The following is an 18875-nucleotide window of genomic DNA, read 5'->3' as shown; positions in this document are numbered from 1 at the left end:
GGTAACTAAACTGGCATGGATTTTGTTTTTCTTCAACAATAATACAGGCATCTCAGAATTTCTAAAACAGCATTATAAGCATCAGCTCTTATGGTATTAAAAATGGAAATTGCCAGTTAAAGTTTGCTGAGCATGTTATTTTCTTTTTTATGATGCTTTTAAACATACAAGCAAAGAAACAATAACAACAGTAAAAACAAGAGTGAAGAAAAGGAAAAAAACAACAGACTGAAAAGGTAATTACAGAATGGGAGAAAATGTTTGTAAAGCATACATCAGATAAGGGGTTAATTTCCAAAATATACAAAGAATTATTATAAGTTGATAGCAAAAAAAAAAAAAACTAGTCATGATTTTTAGATGGGTTTAAAACTTGAATAGATAGTTCTCCAAATAAGACATGCAAATGGCCAATAGGTATATGAAAAGATGCTCAAGATCACTAATCATCAGGGAAATACAAAGAAAACCCATCACGAGATATCACCTCACACCTATTAGAATAGCTAAGCTCAAAAAACAAAAGACAACTGATGTTGGATAAGATGTGGAAAAATTGGAACCCTTGTACATTATTAGCAAGAAAGCAAAATGATGCAACCACCATGAAAAACAGTATAGAGATTCCTCAAAAAATTAAAAATAGAACTACCATATGATCCAGCAATTCAACTTTGGATATTTATCCAAAAGAATTGAAATCAGGATCTCAAATAGATATTAGCACTCCCATGTTCATTGCAGCACTATTCACAATAGCTAAGCCAGGGAAACGATCTAACTGTCCATCAACAGAAGAATGGATAAAGAAAATGTGGTATATACATACAGTCAATTATTATTCAGCTTAAAAAAGAGGAAATCCTGCAATATGAGGTAACATGGATAGATCCTGAGGACATTTTGCTAAGTGAAATAAGCCAGTCACAGAAAAACAAATCTGCATGATTCCATTTATAAGAGCAATCTAAAGTAGTGCAACTCATGTAACAGAGAGTAGAATGACAGCTGCCAGAGGCTAGAAGGAAGGGGAAATAGGAGTTGCTTATCAATGGCCATAAAGTCTGTTATACAGGATGAATAAGTTCTAGATATCTGCTGTACAACATTATCCCTATAATTAATAATACTGAATTGTACACTCAGAAATTTATGAAGAGGTTAGACTTCATGCCAAGTATTCTTACCACAATAAAATAAAATAAAATCAGCAAGTAGACTAAGGAAGCCAAAGCCCCAGTTTCACATGTGAATGGAGCAGTGGGGCAGGGATTACATCTACTGTTATGGCAGCCACGACACAAAAGGGCACCACTTTATTAAAAATCACTCCCACAATTGCTCCATACTCAGAACACTTTCAGTGCTTTCTTAGCACTTGTTTATGTTGTTATGACTGTGACTTCATAAGGCTGCTTTTTAAAATAAATAAGCCAGAATATAAATCCAACTAAATGTCATCTCCTTCAAAATAGTCACAGAGAAAAGACCTATACTTGTTTCAATGATATCCCAAACATCTATGTCAAAATCTTCAGTTACTAACACTTTCTCCCTTAAGAGCCATTTTTTTAATGAATTAAAATTCATTTAAGTCAAGATTGAGAAGGTGAATGATCAGATTCAATGTACCTGTTTGGGCTGACAACAATAAGGTAATAATAAAAGAAAATAACTGATTTTCACATGACATACTATGAGGCTATTAAAAAGAATGGAGCAAAAACATTCCATGCTCATGAATAGGAAGAATCAATATTGTGAAAATGGCCATACTGCCCAAAGCAATTTATAGATTCAGTGCTATTCCCATTAAACTACCATTGACGTTCTTCATAGAATTAGAAAAAAACTACTTTAAAATTCATATGGAACCAAAAAAGAGCCTGTATAGCCAAGACAATCCTAAGCAAAAAGAACAAAGCTGGAGGCAACACACTACCCAACTTCACACTATACTACAAGGCTACAGTAACCAAAACAGCATAGTACTGGTACAAAAACAGACACATAGACAAATGGAACAGAATAGAGAACTCGGAAATAAAACTGCACATCTACAACCATCTGATCCTTGACAAAGCTGACAAAAACAAGCAATGAGGAAAGGATTTCTTATTTAATAAATGGTGCTGGGAGGACTGACTAGCCATATGCAGAAAATTGAAACTGGACCCCTTTCTTACACCTTACACAAAAATTAACTCAAGATGGATTAAAGGCCAGGTGCAGTGGCTCACACCTATAATCCCATCACTTGGGGAGGCTGAGGCAAGCAGATCACTTGAGGTCAGGAGTTCGAGACCAGCTGGAGCAACATGGCAAAACCTCTTCTCTACAAAAATACAAAAATTAGCTGGGTGAGGTGACACACACCTGTAGTTCTAGCTACTTGAGGCAGGAGAATCACTTGAATCCAGGAGGCAGATGTTTCAGTGAGCCAAGATTGCACTGCTACACTCTAGCCTGGGCAACAGAGCGACTCCGTCTCAAAAAAAAAAAAAAAAAAAAAAAAACCTGGGAAGAAATCTAGATAATACCATTCAGGACATAGGCACGGGCAAAGATTTCATGACTAAAACACCAAAAGCAATTGCAACAAAAGCCAAAATTGACAAATGGGATCTAATTAAACTAAAGAGCTTCTGCACAGCAAAAGAAACTATCATCAGAGCGAACAGACAACCTACAGAATGGGAGATAATTTACAAGAAAAAAACATTAAATAGTGGGCAAAGGACATGATCAGACACTCCTCAAAAAAAGACATTTATGCAGCCAACAGACATATTAAAAAAAAAAGCTCATCACTGATCAGAAATGCAAATCAAAACCACAATGAGATAACACCTCACACCAGTCAGAATGGTGATTATCAAAAAGTCAAGAAACAACAGATGGCTGGCAAGACTATGGAGAAATAGAAACGTTTTTACACTGTTGGTGGGAATGTAAATTAGTTCAACCTTGGTGGAAGACAGTGTGGTGATTTCTCAAAGACCTAGAAACAGAAATATCATTTGACCCAGCAATCCCATTATTGGGTATATACCCAAAGGAATATAAATATTCTACTATAAAGATACATGCACATGTATGTTCATTATAACACTCTTCACAGTTGCAAAGACATAGAATCAACTGAAATGCCCATCAATGATAGACTGGATAAAGAAAAATGTGGTACATATACACCATGGAATACTATGCAGCCATAAAAAGGAACAAGATCATGTCCTCTGCAGGAACATAGATGGAGCTGGAGCCATTACCCTCAACAAACTAACACAAGAACAGAAAACCAAATACCATGTTTCCACTTATAAGTAGGAGCTGAACAATGAGAATACATGGACACAGGAAGAGGAACAACACATACTGGGGCCTGTGGGGGGTGGGGGAGGTGCGGCAGGGGGAGGGAGAGCATCAGGATAAAGAGCTAATGCATGCTGGGCTTAATATCTGGGTGATGGGTTGATAGGTGCAGCAAACCACCATGACACATGTTTACCTATGTGACAAACCTGCACATCCTGCACATGTATCCCAGAGCTAAAATAAAATAATAATGGAGCAGATACATATGTACAGCTATAAAATGACCTACAAAACATACTATCCAATGAAAAAGGCAAGGAATACAACAGTATGTACAACATCCTTTCAACTGTATTTTTAAAATGGAATATGTACATAAATACATGCTTAATTTATGCATCGACTATATCTATAAAAAAACTAAATAACTGGTAGTTTGCAAATAGCCATTCCAAAAATATTAATATGTTTGTATAGCATTTGTGTATGTTTTATTCTTAGCTCTTATTCGATTTCAAGATCCTTAAGGATGAAGATCAGACTTGATTTTTTCTTGATATTTCCAAATGCACAGGAAAGCACACAGAGTAGATAATAAATAAATGCCTGTGTATTAACATGCCCAAATTTACATGGGGAAAAGTCAAGTAAAGTAGGGGGTGTAGAGCAAAAATATTAGTTCAAGCTGATGATAAAAATGATGTGAGGGCTTATTCGAGGAAGGGCTCATTTGTTGAATACAACAAACTTTTCATATCCTTCTCATCACATATCAATAAGTGTACCTGAAACTTGGCAATACCTTGTGATTCTAATTGCTGTTGAGATAAGTGTAACAGAAAAGATAAAGCTTTCCATTTTGTCCCCAGAAAGTGGGTACCTCATCATGTTTATCCTGCAGCCCAATCTTGCACACAGCCATCTGCAGTTATATTTGCCATTGTAAAATTAACAGCCCATGTGGTTCCTAGAAAACATCCAGGTTGAAAAGGGAACTTCTCACTACGTGGTGTGCAGTCAGAAACAGCTGGCTCCATGGCCAGGGAGGATTCTACTGCCACCACTGCCGAGGCATTTGCCATGGGTCATTGCCATTCTTGGAGCACCAGACTGGCCCATCAGCTCTTCGTGATACGATACAAACCCACAAGCAGGTGGTTGCTGCTCCACTTCATTTCTTCATTCAAAACATTTCCTGAAGATCATTTCACTTACAAGAACATGTAAGTGAAATATAAAAGATCCAGATCAAAAATAAGTACACCCAAGAACATGTGACTTGGTCCAATTTCAGAGATGTAACTCTTCCTAGATGGACTGTAGTACTGAAAAGTCCACCAACCTGAAAAGTCACGATATCTGAGATTACCTTAGAAGCAACATATTAAATATCTTCTTCAACACACAAAAATTAGTTAATTTCATTTGCAAATTATGAAGCTGAGAACATTGAGGGAGAGAAAGAATTATCTGACACTTTTTTCTTTTTTTAGAGACAGGCTAGAGTGCAGTGGCAGTTGGCAGGCAACACCACACCGGCTAATTATTTTGTAGAGACCGAGTCTCACTTTGTTGCCAAGGCTGGTGTCAAACTTAGCCTCCAAAAGTGCTGGGATTACAGGTGTGAGTTACCACACCCTGCCTTAGCTGACATTTTAAATTTTATCAAGCACCTACCATGGTCATGGACTTTGACAGGGGTTATCTCAGTTTTCTTCACAGAAATATCTCTGTTTTACTGTTGAGGAAACTAAAGCTCAGTCAAGTTGCTAAACTTGCCCAAGCTCAAACTTCCAGGGTGTTTATATGTAAATGTCAGGATTTGCATTCAAACTCAGATCTCTGTGACCTTAAAGCTGATACTCTCCCAATTACAAGAGCCAGTGAAAAACAGGGGTAAGCAGTGTGAACTCTGGAGCCAGGTCACCTGGGCATGAATCCTGACTCCACCACCTGACATCAAGGAGCCATTTATCATCACTGTGTCTCATGTCTTCCACCTGTGAAATGGGCACAGTAATAATATGCAATAGGGTTATTTTTATCACAAATGTATCACAATTTATACAAGTACAGCACTTAGAAATGTACTTAGTAGGCACTATTATTATATCAAATGATAACTGAGCAAATCAAGAAAAACATACTTTGGTGAGAGATAAAAAGGAATATGATCAAGTTATAAAGCAGAGGAAGGTAGATGGACATAACAGAAATAATCGGGAGGTTTCAGAGTATGTACCTGTGATGATATTTGTGGATGAAAATTGGAAAAAGCTCACCAAGAGAGAACACGGACTGATGAAAGTGGAAGAGAACATTAATGAAGACTAACTTAGAAATCGGAGTCATCCATCGAAGGCACACCTCCCGAGGAAATCTCAACTGCACAATCCCTACTACACCCCAATTCAGCAGGAAGCAGTGAGAGCAGTTGTCGGCCAACCTCCCCAACAACAATTGGGTTTTCCTGTTGAGAGAGAGGACTGAGAGACAGGACTAGCTGGATTTCCTAGGCCAACTAAGAATCCCTAAGCCTAGCTGGGAAGGTGACCGCTTCCACCTTTAAACACGGGGCTTGCAACTTAGCTCACACCCGACCAATCAGAGAGCTCACTAAAATGCTAATTAGGCAAAAACAGGAGGTAAAGAAATAGGCAATCATCTATTGCCTGAGAGCACAGCGGAAGGGACAAGGATCGGGATATAAACCCAGGCATTCCAGCCGGCAACGGCAACCCTCTTTGGGTCTCCTCCCTTTGTATGGGAGCTCTGTTTTCACTCTATTTCACTCTATTAAATCTTGCAAGCTGAAAAAAAAAAACAACAACAACAAACGGAGTCATCCTGTGGATAGGAATACTCTGAAGTTTGCTTTTTTACTGGCTTTGTTGTTGTTGTTGTTCCCCAGTCTTTAAACAGAAAAGACATCACTTTGTTAAACTGTCTCAAAAGGAATTGTTTTGAGAATTTGTGTTTAAAGTCAAGTCTATACAATTTGAACTCCTGTGAGGGATTTATTCCACCTTCCTCAGCTCAGGCAAAGGCTTCAGGAAACAAAGCACCAACTTTGATTCCTAAATGAGCATCAGTCCCCGTGGTTCAGTTACTCAAAGCTTCCCGCAGCACTGGGCCTAATAGTTCATGCTGCACAGCTGGGTTCTGAGCCTGGGGCTCCCAATGACTTTTAAGAGAGCTTCATGATTGGTTTGCTTCCATGGGATTTGAATCAAGATAAAAAATGAGCCCAAGGTTATTTGGAAACAGTTCATATTTAAGAGACCTTCAAACACTTCACAAATAAAAAGTGGTCCATAAATATTGTATAATAACCCTATAATAACTTCCCACTTGCTAATGTTTATCATGGGGGAGAAAATTAGCAATGAGCTCATCCATACTTCAAAAGTTAGGAAATTGAGGAAAAAAATCCAAGTAGTTTAGAAGAGTTGAAATCAGTTTACTCACAGGGGAGTAGTAGTTCATAAGGGAAGGAAATTGCATTTGAACTTTCCAGCAATGTGATAAAAGTACTCTATCTAGATGATACCTCATTCTGACTAAGTATCTCCAGCCTCCAGCACCCAATCCACCAACCCCTGCCCTGAGAAACTTATTATCTGTGATCCATGGAGCCTGCATTGTTCTGTAGTTACAGGGATGGGGTTATGCAGATAGAAGATTATCTGTCTATCTTTAATACATAAAGTAGAAACAAACGCAACACTCTCAGTGACACTTAACAACTAGAATGTCTTTCCAATTACCATCCATCACCATCTTTTTGTGGCATTTGTGCTAACCCTTACCCTTCATCCTGGCGCAGAGATGCCCTTTAGGACACACTCTACATCAGCCAGCCAAATCGGCCATTTTTCATTGCAGACCTGCTGGCTGAAAAATCAGCATTTACAAAGCAGCTTGTGATGCAGTGAAGAGCCCAGACAGAAATGTAATAAACAATGTTTTGAATTACATTTTGGACATTTAAAAATGCTCTGGGCTCAATTTCAAAAGGCATTTGCATTTGTAATGAAAAAAAAAAATCCATCAGTGAGCTTCCAGTCTCAGGTTAACAGGCCCTTTTATGTTGTAAATTTTTTGCAGGAGCAATTACAAATTGTACACAGATTCATTATTTCTTGAGTACTTTATCAGGACATTTTCCCATACATCTAATTTGTCCTGTCTGAAATGTAACTTGACATAAGGGATTTTCTTAATTGCTTTTGAAGCCCTTCCAAGATAATCAACTGCTTTTTGGAGCATGATAAAAGACAGTAGACAATATTGCCAGTCTGTCTTTGGATCATAAGCTGAAGTTTTTGGGTAAGAGATAGCAAAGAAAGGCAACATTTGCCTTTTAAACTATTCAGTAGCTCCATTTTAATTTGCTTTTCATTTGAATGACTTGTCAGTGTCTAAGAATAGCAAAAAGAAGTTGCTCCATTTTTATCTGCCCTATTGTAATGGCTGTCACCTTGGGGGTAGATGCAGTCAATATTTACAAAAGGATTAAAGTATAATCTTTATTATTTTGAATAATCTTAACCAAAGATTAAGTAAGTAAAGATAAAACCAAAACTAAAATAACCCAATTTTTGGAGGAGAAGGTGTACTATACAAAGCCAGTTGTGTTTCTACTATCTTCCTTTAAGAGATTTAAGCAAATAATACGTATTCATTTTGGGAGAATGCTTTTACCTTGAATTTTCAAGCTGCCAATTCTAAATAACTTCATTTTTTAGTTACAGAACAAACTGCATTTACTGCACATGTAGGCAGGATGATGTTCCCCCACAGATGTTCATACTCTAATCCCCAGAACCTTTCATGGCAAAATGGACTTTGTAGATGTGATTAAGGTAATGGACCTTGAAATAGGGAAATTGTTCTGGATTATCAGGAAGTACCCAATCTAATCACAAGCATCCTTACGATTAGAGACTATATCCACGCTGTTTTCAGAGTGGTATGGGATAGAAAAGTTGGAGAGATTTGATGTAAGGACCTGACCTGCTGCTGCTGGCTTTTAAGGTTGAGGACAGGGCCGCAAGCCAAGGAAGGTGATTACCTCCAAAAGGTGGGAAGAGCCTTCAGTTTATAATCTGCATGAAAACAATGACCTCAGTCCCACAGACTCAAGGAACTGAATTCCACCAACAATCCAAATAAGCTGAAAACTTATGCTCCCCTAGATGCTCTAGAAAGAAGTGCAGCCTACAGATACCTTGATTTTAGCCCACTAAGACCTGTGTCAGATTTCAATCTTTATTTACAAATTAATAAAGATTGTACTTTAATCCTTTGGTAAATATTAACTGCATCTACCCCCTTACACTTACTGACCTACAGAACTGTAAGATATTTGAGTTGTTTAAACCACTCCATTTGTGGCAATTTATTAAAGCCACACAAAAAATTAATACACTGTCTACAGCATAATGTCCTATTTTCATGCCCAGATCATCCTTAAAGTGCCCAAATACTAGAGATCTAATACCAATTTTACTACACTTAGCATTTAGTCAGCACCACCTTATGGAATGGAAATTCAAATACTGCTTGCTAAAATCCAATTAAACTATATCTTACAAATGGAAAATATAAAGACTGCAGGCTCGCTTCAGGAAGCTAACATTATTAACTTAAGAACACTGATTGGAACATTGGGTAAAGGATGAAAATTACTAGCTTTGTTTTAGGTCAACAATGTTAATATGCCATGCTGATCCTTAATCATCCCCCAAGAATTGCTGTTGGCAGGAATCAGAAAATTGATTTTTCTCAATTTTAAAGCTTAGATTTGAGAGTCTGTAATAAGAAGTCCACAGGAGTTCAAGGAATATTTAGATCTTTTCAACTAAAAGATACTCCAAAAATGATAGGAATTATTACTAATAACAGCATCATTTTTTCCAGGCGAAGGCAGCCAGTATTAGTAGCCAAAAATGAAATGGCTAGTTTTGTGCTTCATTTGTATTAAATGATGACCATATCTAAGATACTTGTGTTCCAGTTGTAGTTAATTAACTTTCCCAAAGACATAATGGCAAAGAGCAGCAATTCAAGTAAGCCAGAAGATCACACACTGCTATGTAAGGTGTCAAACTAAAGAAAACTGAGAGTTTCAGCTCATAAAGTGGGTTAGGAGGTTCAAGATCCAAGCCTGTAAAGTCAATAATGGTATGGGGTTCTATAATAAGATAGTGCATTGAATACATGTATCAAATTTTGTTTTCCTCTCAAAATCCCAAGGAAAAATTTTTTTTAAAAAAAGACCTAACACAACAAGGACAGAGAGAACAAGAAAGGTGACAACAGAACAAAATTTTGGAAGCTGAAAAGCAAGGGAACTAATGGTAAGAGATTTAACCTACCCAAAAGAGCTGAATTTTGGCTAGAAGTGGATTGAGAACTAAACTAACTTACTCTGAAAATCCTCAAAAGGCTTGGGATCAGATACCTCTGAAATCTTGGGTAAAGGGGAAGGGACAGAGTAAAGAAGAAAAAGTGAAGTTAGATTCCCAGACACCCTCCCCAACAGCTCCTGATGACTGGACATCTGTTCCCTGGAGAGACCAACACAGATAGGTTCTATTTTCTCCCCTCCCTGCCCCTCCTTTTTTTCCCCAGACAGGGTCTTGGTCTGTTGCCCAGGCTGGAATGCAGTGGCGCCATCTTTACTCACTGCAGCCTCGACCTCGACCTCCCAGGCTCAAGCGATCCTCCCCACTTCAGCTTCCTGAGTAGCTGGGACTACACAGCACCACCGCACTTGGGTAATTTTTAATTTTTTTGTAGAGACAGCGTCTCACTATGTTGCCTAGGTTAGTTTCAAACTCCTGGGCTCAAGTGATCCTCCTGCCTCAGCCTCCGAATGTGCTCAGATTACAGATGTGAGCCACTGAGCCTGGACAGAGGTGGGTTCTAGACTGAGGTGTGTGTGTTGGGGAGTAAATGGGCAGGTACTATGCTGAAAATAGGAGGATTAAGTGAACATATGAAGGCTGAATGCTAATTGCAGCAACTTCAAACTGTGTGGGAACTCTAATATAATCTAGCAAGGAGTTCAAAATTGTTTGCCCTATTATCATGGGACTAGGCCTCTACTGGATGAATATCACACTCTTAAGAAAGCCTATTTTATAACAGGTAAACTTGATTCTAACAATGAGCCTCTACATTACTAATTATGTGATCACCCTAAGTAGGAAGTGGATGGTATGAGAGGAGCCCTGAGTGCTAGCTCAGATGGCTTAAAGACATGATAGTGATGTGGTGAGCTCTCTGTTTCCCCTAGCATCACTTCTCTGTGATAAAACTTTCACATGTCCGGGTGCAGTGGTTCACACCTGTAATCCCAGCACTTTGGGAGGCCGAGGCAGGTGGATCACCTGAGGTCAGGAGTTCCAGACCAGCCTGGCCAATATGGTGAAACCTCATCTCTACTAAAAATACAAAAATTAGCTGGGCATGGTGGCAGGCACCTGTAATCTCAGCTACTCGGGAGGCTGAGGCAGGAGAATTACTTGAACCCAGGAGGCGGAGGTTGCAGTGAGCTGAGATCGTGCCATTGCACTCCAGCCTGAGTGACCGAGTGAAACTCCGTCTCAAAAAAAAAAAAGTTCACCTTGATGCACTCTCATTTAATAGCTTAACAGTAGGGATCTCAGCCTGCTTCTTCCATGCACTTACCAGGCCATGGGCAGTCAGACTTTTGCCCTCCACTCAGAAGACTGGAAGAAGCCCTAGAAGTCTAATCTCCCAGGAAGAAAAACCTAAAAATATAATGACAATAGGAGTTTCCCAACTAAAGGAAACCACTTACATTGGTACCAGAATAGTGGTTTTCCACTGGGGTGAAAAAACAGACCAAAAAGAAAGCAGTATGGAGGAAACAGATATCCCGAAGACAAAAATAAAAAACAACAAAAAACTCCACGTAACGAAAACAAAATTACCATTGATATTTCTGAGATATATGAGAACCCATACATCCATGAAACATGATAATGATGCAATTTTTTTTTTAAAAAAAGGAAGCATACAGAGAACAAAGAAAAGCTATTAGGAATTAAGAAGATTGTAGCAAAAAAGAATTTAGTAGAAGAATTTGTAGGGGTATTAAAAAGTCAAAGCAGCCAGGCGGGGTGGCTCACACCTGTAATCCCAGCACTTTGGGAGGCCAAGGCAAGTGGATCACGATGTCAGAACTTCAAGACCAGCCTGGCCAATATGACGAAACCCCGTCTCTACTAAAAATACAAAAATTAGCTGGGCGTGGTGGCGCACGCCTATAGTCCCAACTGCTCGGGAGGCTGAGGCAGGAGAATTGCTTGAACCCGGGAAGTGGAGGTTGCAGTGAGCTGAGATCACGCCACCGCACTCCATCCTGGGCGACCAAGCGAGACTCCATCTCAAAAAAAAAAAAAAAAGTCAAAGCAACCTCTCAGAATGTAAAAAGACAAAGCTGAAAAATTGTGAAGAAAATATGAAAATCAAAGAATCCATGTATTAGTTTCTTATTGATGCTATCTCATATTGCGTAAATAACATGAGTTTACTGTCTTACTGTTCTGGAGGTCATTAGCCTGAAATGGGTTTCACTGGGCCAAACCCAAGGTGTTGCCGGGGTCATGCCCTCTCCAGAGGATCTAGGGGTGAATCTGTTTTCTTGCCTTTCTAGCTTCTAGAGGAGGCCCAAATTCCTTGGCTTGTGACTGCTTCCTTGCATCACTCTGACCTCTTGCTTCCATCATCACATCTCCTACTTCTTTGAATTCCTGCCTCCTTCTTAAAAGGACTCTTGTTACATTGGACACACCAGGATAACCTCCTCATCTCAAGATTTTTAAATTTAATCACATGCTGTAAGAGTCACAGGTTCTAGGGATTTGGACATGGACATCTTGGGGAAGGGGAGGGGGTCATTATTCAGCCTACTACAGTCAGAATAGGAGATGTGATATCTATAAAGTAGAATGAAAAAGAAAATAGGAGAAAAATAGCAGTGAAATAGTGAAGGATTTAAGTTTAAAGATTGAAGGAACCTACCAAGTACAAGGCAAAACGAATGAAAAGAGAACTACAACAAGGGGCACCACTGTAAAATTTCAGAACACTAGAGACACAGAGAAGATCTGACAAGCTTCCAGAGAAGAGAGGAAAACATACAAAGGACAAGGAATCATGATGTCTTTGAACTTCACAAAATCAACAGTGGAAGCACAAACAAAATGGAACAATGCATTCAAAATTCCAGGGAAAAATGATTTCCCAGCTAAAATTATATACCCAGGCACTCACAGTCGAGCCTTCACATTTGTATCTGTTATTGAACCTTTCTCAGGAAGCTACTGAAAGATGTGCAGCCAAAACTAGAAAGCACAACAAAGTGAAAGAAATGAAACACAGGTAACAGGAGACCCAACCCAGAAGAGACAAAGGAAATTCTGGAACAATAGTGAAGAGAGATGGGAAATATAAGACAAGAGGTCCAGAATGGCAAAATGACTTACAAGAGTAAGTTGAGGGCTGTTATCACTAAGAGGGTTTCTGCAATTGTACCACCTTTTTTCCTTAAGTCTTAGAATGCCAGGATGAGCCTGGACCAGCTTCTTATTTTTTCCTTCTCTGCTCTCCATGCTGTGATGACTGGAATATATGAGGAATACATCCTTATTTTACCTTCCAAGCATAAGCCTGAGAGTCAAACGTGGGGATGATTAGCTCAGAAACCGAAAATACTGGGTAACTCCATTCCCCTTACCACATTCTTACTGACCACCCCATCCCTGGCTCAAAGTACCATCCTGTGGTAGATCTAATTTTCCCAAGACTTACTCATGCCTTTGCCCACTGGATCCTAAGGAGCTCTGTAAACTCTCTGGAAAACTGAAGCCAAAGACATTCAGTTAATCATCTCCCGGGAACTGTCACTTAGCAGTAGAAATAGTGTGCTTTTCCCCTAGCTAGATGTGTGCTTGTGCCTATTTTTCAAACTAAATAATGTATAGGAGATACATACAGAGATTGTAAATAACCATAAGGATAATCAAGAGTCTGATACAAAAGTTAGGATACCAGCCAGGCGTGGTGGCTTACGCCTGTAATCCCAGCACTTTGAGAGGCTGAGATGGGTGGATCACCTGAGGTCAGGAGTTCAAGACCAGCCTGGCCAACATGGTGAAACCCCTTCTCTACTAAAAATACAAAAATTAGCCAGGTGTGGTGGTGCACACCTGTAGTCCTGGCTACTCAGAAGGCTGAGGCAGGAGAATTGCTTGAACCCATGAGGCGGAGGTTGCAGTGAGCCAAGGTAGTGCCACTGCACTCCAGCCTGGGTGAGCCTCCATCTCAAAAAAAAAAAAAAAAACCAAAAAAAAAAAAACCCCCAAAAAAACACATCACACCCATTAGGATGGCACTATCAGAAAAACAGATCAAAAATAGAATTACCGTGTGATCCAACAATTCCACTTCTGGGTATATATCCAAAAGCACTAAAAGCAGAATCTCTTGAAGAGAGATTTGCCACCTATGTTCATTGCAGCATTATTCACAATAGCCAAGAGGTGAAAGCAAACCAAATGTCCACCAACAGATGAATGGATAAGCAAAATGTGATATTTACATACAATGGAATATTGTTCAGCCTTAAAAAAATCCGACATATGCTACAACATAGATGAACCTTAAGAACGTTACTGCTAATTGAAATAAACCAGTCACAAGTCAAATACTGTATGAAATACTGTAAGATTCCACTCAAATGAGTTATCTAGTGTAGTCAAATTCACAGAGAAGAATGCTAGTTAGAGATGCAGGGGGAGAGAAAAGGGGCAGTTGTTAATGGCTACAAAGTTTTAATTTTGCAAGATGAAGAGTTCTGGAAATGGGATGCATAACAATGTGAATGTACTTAATGCTACTGAACCGTGTGCTTCAAAGTGGTTAAGGTGGTAAAGTTTATGATATGTATATTTTACTACAATTTTTTTAAAGTAGAAAAAAGTCAGGATAATTGTTACCTCTGGGGAAAAAGTGATACTATTATGGTTAATGTTATGTATTAACTTGGCTGGGCCATGGGCTGCCCAGATATTTTGTCAATCATTCTGGGTGTCTGTGAAGATGTTTTGGATATGATTCATACTTAAATTGGTGAATTCTGACTAAAGCATATTGCCTTCTGATATGGTTTGTGTCCCCACCCACACCTCATCTTGTAGTTCCCATAATCCCCATGTGTCATTGGAGTGACCCAGTGGGAGGTAATTGAATCTTGGGGGTGGTCACCCTCATGCTGTTTTCATGATAGTGAGTTCTCATGACATCTGATGGTTTTATAAGGGGCTTTTCCCCTTTGCTTACCGTTTTTCCTTCCTGCCACCATGTGAAGAAGAACATATTTGCTTCCCCTTCTGCCATGATTGTAAGTTTCCTGAGGCCTCCCCAGCCATGCTGAACTATGAGTCAATTAAACCTCTTTTCTTTATAAATTACCCAGTCTTGGGTATGTCTTTATTAGCAGCATGAGAATGGACTAATACATCTTTCATAATGTCAGTGGGCCTCATCTAATCAGTTGAATGCCTGAGTAGAATAAAAAGATTGATCTTCCCCAAGCAACAGAGAATTCTCTAGCAGTCTTCAGACCACCTGCAACATCAACTCTTCCTGGTTCTGCAGCAGATTGCCTTTCAACTCAAACTGGAACATTGGCTCTCCTGGGTCTTCAGTCTACCGGCCACAAGCTGAGCACAGTGGTGGATGTCTCTAGTCCTATCTACTTAAGAGGCTGAGATGAGAAGGTTGCTTGAGGCTACGAGTTCCAGGATGTAGTGGCTATGACTGCACCCATGAATAGCCACTGCACTCGAGCCTGGGCAACATACCAAGAGCCCCATCTCTTAAAAAAGAAAAATATAACACAGACACACACGCACACACATATCCTATTGTTTCTTTTCTCTAGAGAAAAAATTACGCCTAATACAGAAACAATAGGGGGAAAGCATTTGCAGAGCTTCTAAGGTACTTGTAATGTTCTTAACCTGAGTGGCAGGTACACAGGACTTTATCATTATTCTTCAAACTGCACATACATTTAATGTACTTTGTTGTATGCACTATTCTTTTCACAATTAAAAACATTTTTTAAAAAATCTAAGGTTGGGATGCAACCAGTCTATTCACCAAAGTTCACATCTTTTTCACAAGTCTTCAAGATTTTAAATAAAATAAATAATCTGGGTCTGATAACACTGTCTGTAGGCAGAGAGTGTGTTAAATTGGTTTGGCAGACTTAAGTGGGTCATAGATCATAGATCTGTAATGGGTCATTAAGAAAAATTCAGAATGTTTTGGGGTTAACATTATGAAAGATGACTGTCCCTCATGCTGCTTAGAGAAATGTTATCCAACTACATAGACATTGGTGTCATCTTATTTGGTGTCATATCATATGGCATCTATTTTTTCCTCTTCCTTTCTTGACCTCTAGTTTCAGGGTGAATTGTAACTATAGACGAACACTTCTGAAGGCCAGAACCATCATCCCTCTTTCAACTTTCCAAGGACCTTATGTGTTCTAAGCACACAAAGCCTGGGGGTGACACTGTATAAGGAAAATAAAAAATTATTTCCAGCCCTCCTATATGCCAAAGTGTTTGACTTATCCTGAATAATTTTTAGCATCTCACATTAAAACATTTTAAAGGCCATATATCAATTTTTCATTTCAAAGGGAATATTTTTTAAATCTATAACAAACTGGGGGGAAACTGAAATTGTTCAATAATATGTAGCATGTATATATGTCAAAAATTAGAATTGAAATGGGGACCATGGATAGCAAAGTAACTGTAGACACAGCTGGGAAATTTCATGGCCATCTTTCAATGTAAATCACTTGCAAGTAAATACATGGAGTGAATGTATTCAATTTCCAGAGATACATTTATATGTATACAAATTCAAGTATTCTGGCTATTTCTGTAGCAAAATACAGAAAAGAACTTTCAGAAGTCCTTAGGTAAAACAAGTTACAAAAATAATTTTCTTTGAAATATTTTTAAATGCATTTACAATCTAGAAAATACTTAAAAATCACAAAGAAAAACCACTGGTAATCTTATTTATGAGAGAAAACTCCTAATATCTTACAGCTGAAAGTGAAGGTAATATTACAAGACCACCATTTCTCCCCCATACCCCAACCCTTAGGCATTTGTTAAGTCCACAGCTACATGTGCTAGTATCTCTGTTCCAAGTATTTCCATGACAGACCTGTGAAATAGGTGGTATTCTTTTCATTTAACCCTAAAAATTACTTCAAGCTCCGAAAGGAAAAGCAACTTGCTGCTAGCAAGTGGAAAAATCACGTTTGAATCTAGAGTTGTTTCTTTGCACTAAACATAATACTTCCTTCAAGTAAAAAAATTATCTTGACTAGCCTACCCTTGAATTAAAACCTACTGCACAAAAAAAATTACAAAAAAGCCTACTGCTATATTTAATGTTGATGAGATGATTTGGCTGCCAAAGGGGTATAATTAGCTTATATTCCAATACAGATACCTAACTTACAATGGGGTTACATCCTGATGAATCCTTCGTAAATTTAAAATATCCTGAGTCAAAAATGCATTTAATACACATAAACCCACTGAATATCACAGCTTAGCCTAGCCTACCTTAAATATGCTCAGAACACTTACATTAGCCTACAGTTGGGCAACATCTAACACAAAGCCTATCTTATAGCAAAGTGTTAAATATCTCATGTAATTTATTAAATACTATACTGAAAGTGAAAAATGGAATGGTTGTATGGGTACTTGAAGTATGGTTTCTATTGAATGTGATTACTTTCACACCATTGCAGTCAAAAAATCTGCTGAACCATTGTAAGTCAGGGACCATCTATTCACCAATAAATTGTGATTTCCCTCATTGATACAATGGAATAAATGCAGCCAAAAAAAGAACTAGTTCCTTCTCTTTGGTGCTCTGCTGGTACATAGTGGCACATGTGATTCTTGGTGCAGTGCTCCATGGGTCGGGAGGATCCTTGACCAGGTACAGTGGTCCCTGCAGTCACTGGCATCAGGGCCAGGTCACATGGGTCTGGGAATGCTCAGCTGGCTTGGAGGCCTATGTAAAGTGGAGAACAGAGGAAGGCTTGGCTAGTGTCATCAGAATGATTCTTATGGATGAATGAAGCAAATGAATAAATAGAATAATGAGGGCTGAGGCTGGGTGCAGTGGCTCACGCCTGTAACCCCAGCACTTTGGGAGGCCGAGGCGGACTGATCACGAGGTCAGGAGATCGAGATCATCCTGGCTAACACAGTGAAACGTCATCTCTACTAAAAATACAAAAAAAAAAATTAGCTGGGTGTGGTGGCGGGTGCCTGTGGTCCCAGCCACTTGGGAGGCTGAAGCAGGAGAATGGCACGAACCTGGGAGGCGGAGCTTGCAGTGAGCTGAGATCATGCCACTGCACCTCCAGCCTGGGTGACAGAGAGAGACTCCATCTCAAAAAAAAAAAAAAAAAAAATTCGGGCTGAGCACTGTGGCTCATGTCTGTAGTCCCAGCACTTTGGGAGACCAAGGTGAGTGGATTGCTTGAGCTCAAGACTTTGAGAGCAGCCTGGGCAACATAGCAAAACTAAAAATACAAAAATTAGCTGGGTATGGTGGTACATGCCTGTAGTCCCAGCTACTCAGGAGGCTGAGGTGGGAGAATCACTTGAACCCGGGAGGTGGAGGCTGCAGTGAGCTGAGATTGTGCCACTGCACTCCAGCCTGGGTAAGAGTGACACCCTGTCTCAAAAAAAAGAACTGAGAACTCGGTTGCTGTCAGAGAAAGGTGCTTCAAACATGGGAAGAGCCAAAATAAACCCTGTGGAACAAGACTGTAACTGGAGCTATCGATGTCAACTTATGGTTTCTTATACAGAGAAATGTCAAAAATGTCAAGCTCATGAAAGACAAACACTGAGGAACTGTTCCATATTGAAGCTAAAGCAACATGGCGACACACACAAGTAATCTTGGACTGCATAGACCTATAAAGGACAACTGGAACAACTGATGAAATCTGAATGGGATCTTATGAAATTGAATGGTAATTTCTTTATTGTGATTACATTACAGGGTATATAGGCATGTATCCTTATTTTTAGAAAATATACACTGAGGTTTATATACTAAGTGGGTGATGAAGCATCGTATCTTCAACCTACTCTTCAATAGTTCAGGAAATAAAAATAGTATACATATGTAGTGTGCATGAAAATGATAGGGTAAATGTGCTAAATGCTGACAACTGGGGAATCTGGAAAGGGAAATACAGGCATTATTTATGCTATCATGGCAAATAATGAAATTTTTAAATGAAGTTTTTAAAAAAGGACATTTTTGGCCAGGCACGGTGGCTCATACCTGAAATCCCAGCACTTTGGGAGACTGAGGTGGGCGGCTCACGAGGTCAGGAGATCGAGACCATCCTGGCCAACATGGTGAAACCCCCATCTCTACTAAACATA

The sequence above is a fragment of the Pan paniscus genome, chromosome 4 (genome assembly GCF_029289425.2).
Source record: "Pan paniscus chromosome 4, NHGRI_mPanPan1-v2.0_pri, whole genome shotgun sequence".
Lineage (NCBI taxonomy): Eukaryota > Metazoa > Chordata > Mammalia > Primates > Hominidae > Pan > Pan paniscus.
Note: the sequence above shows the minus strand (reverse complement) of the source record.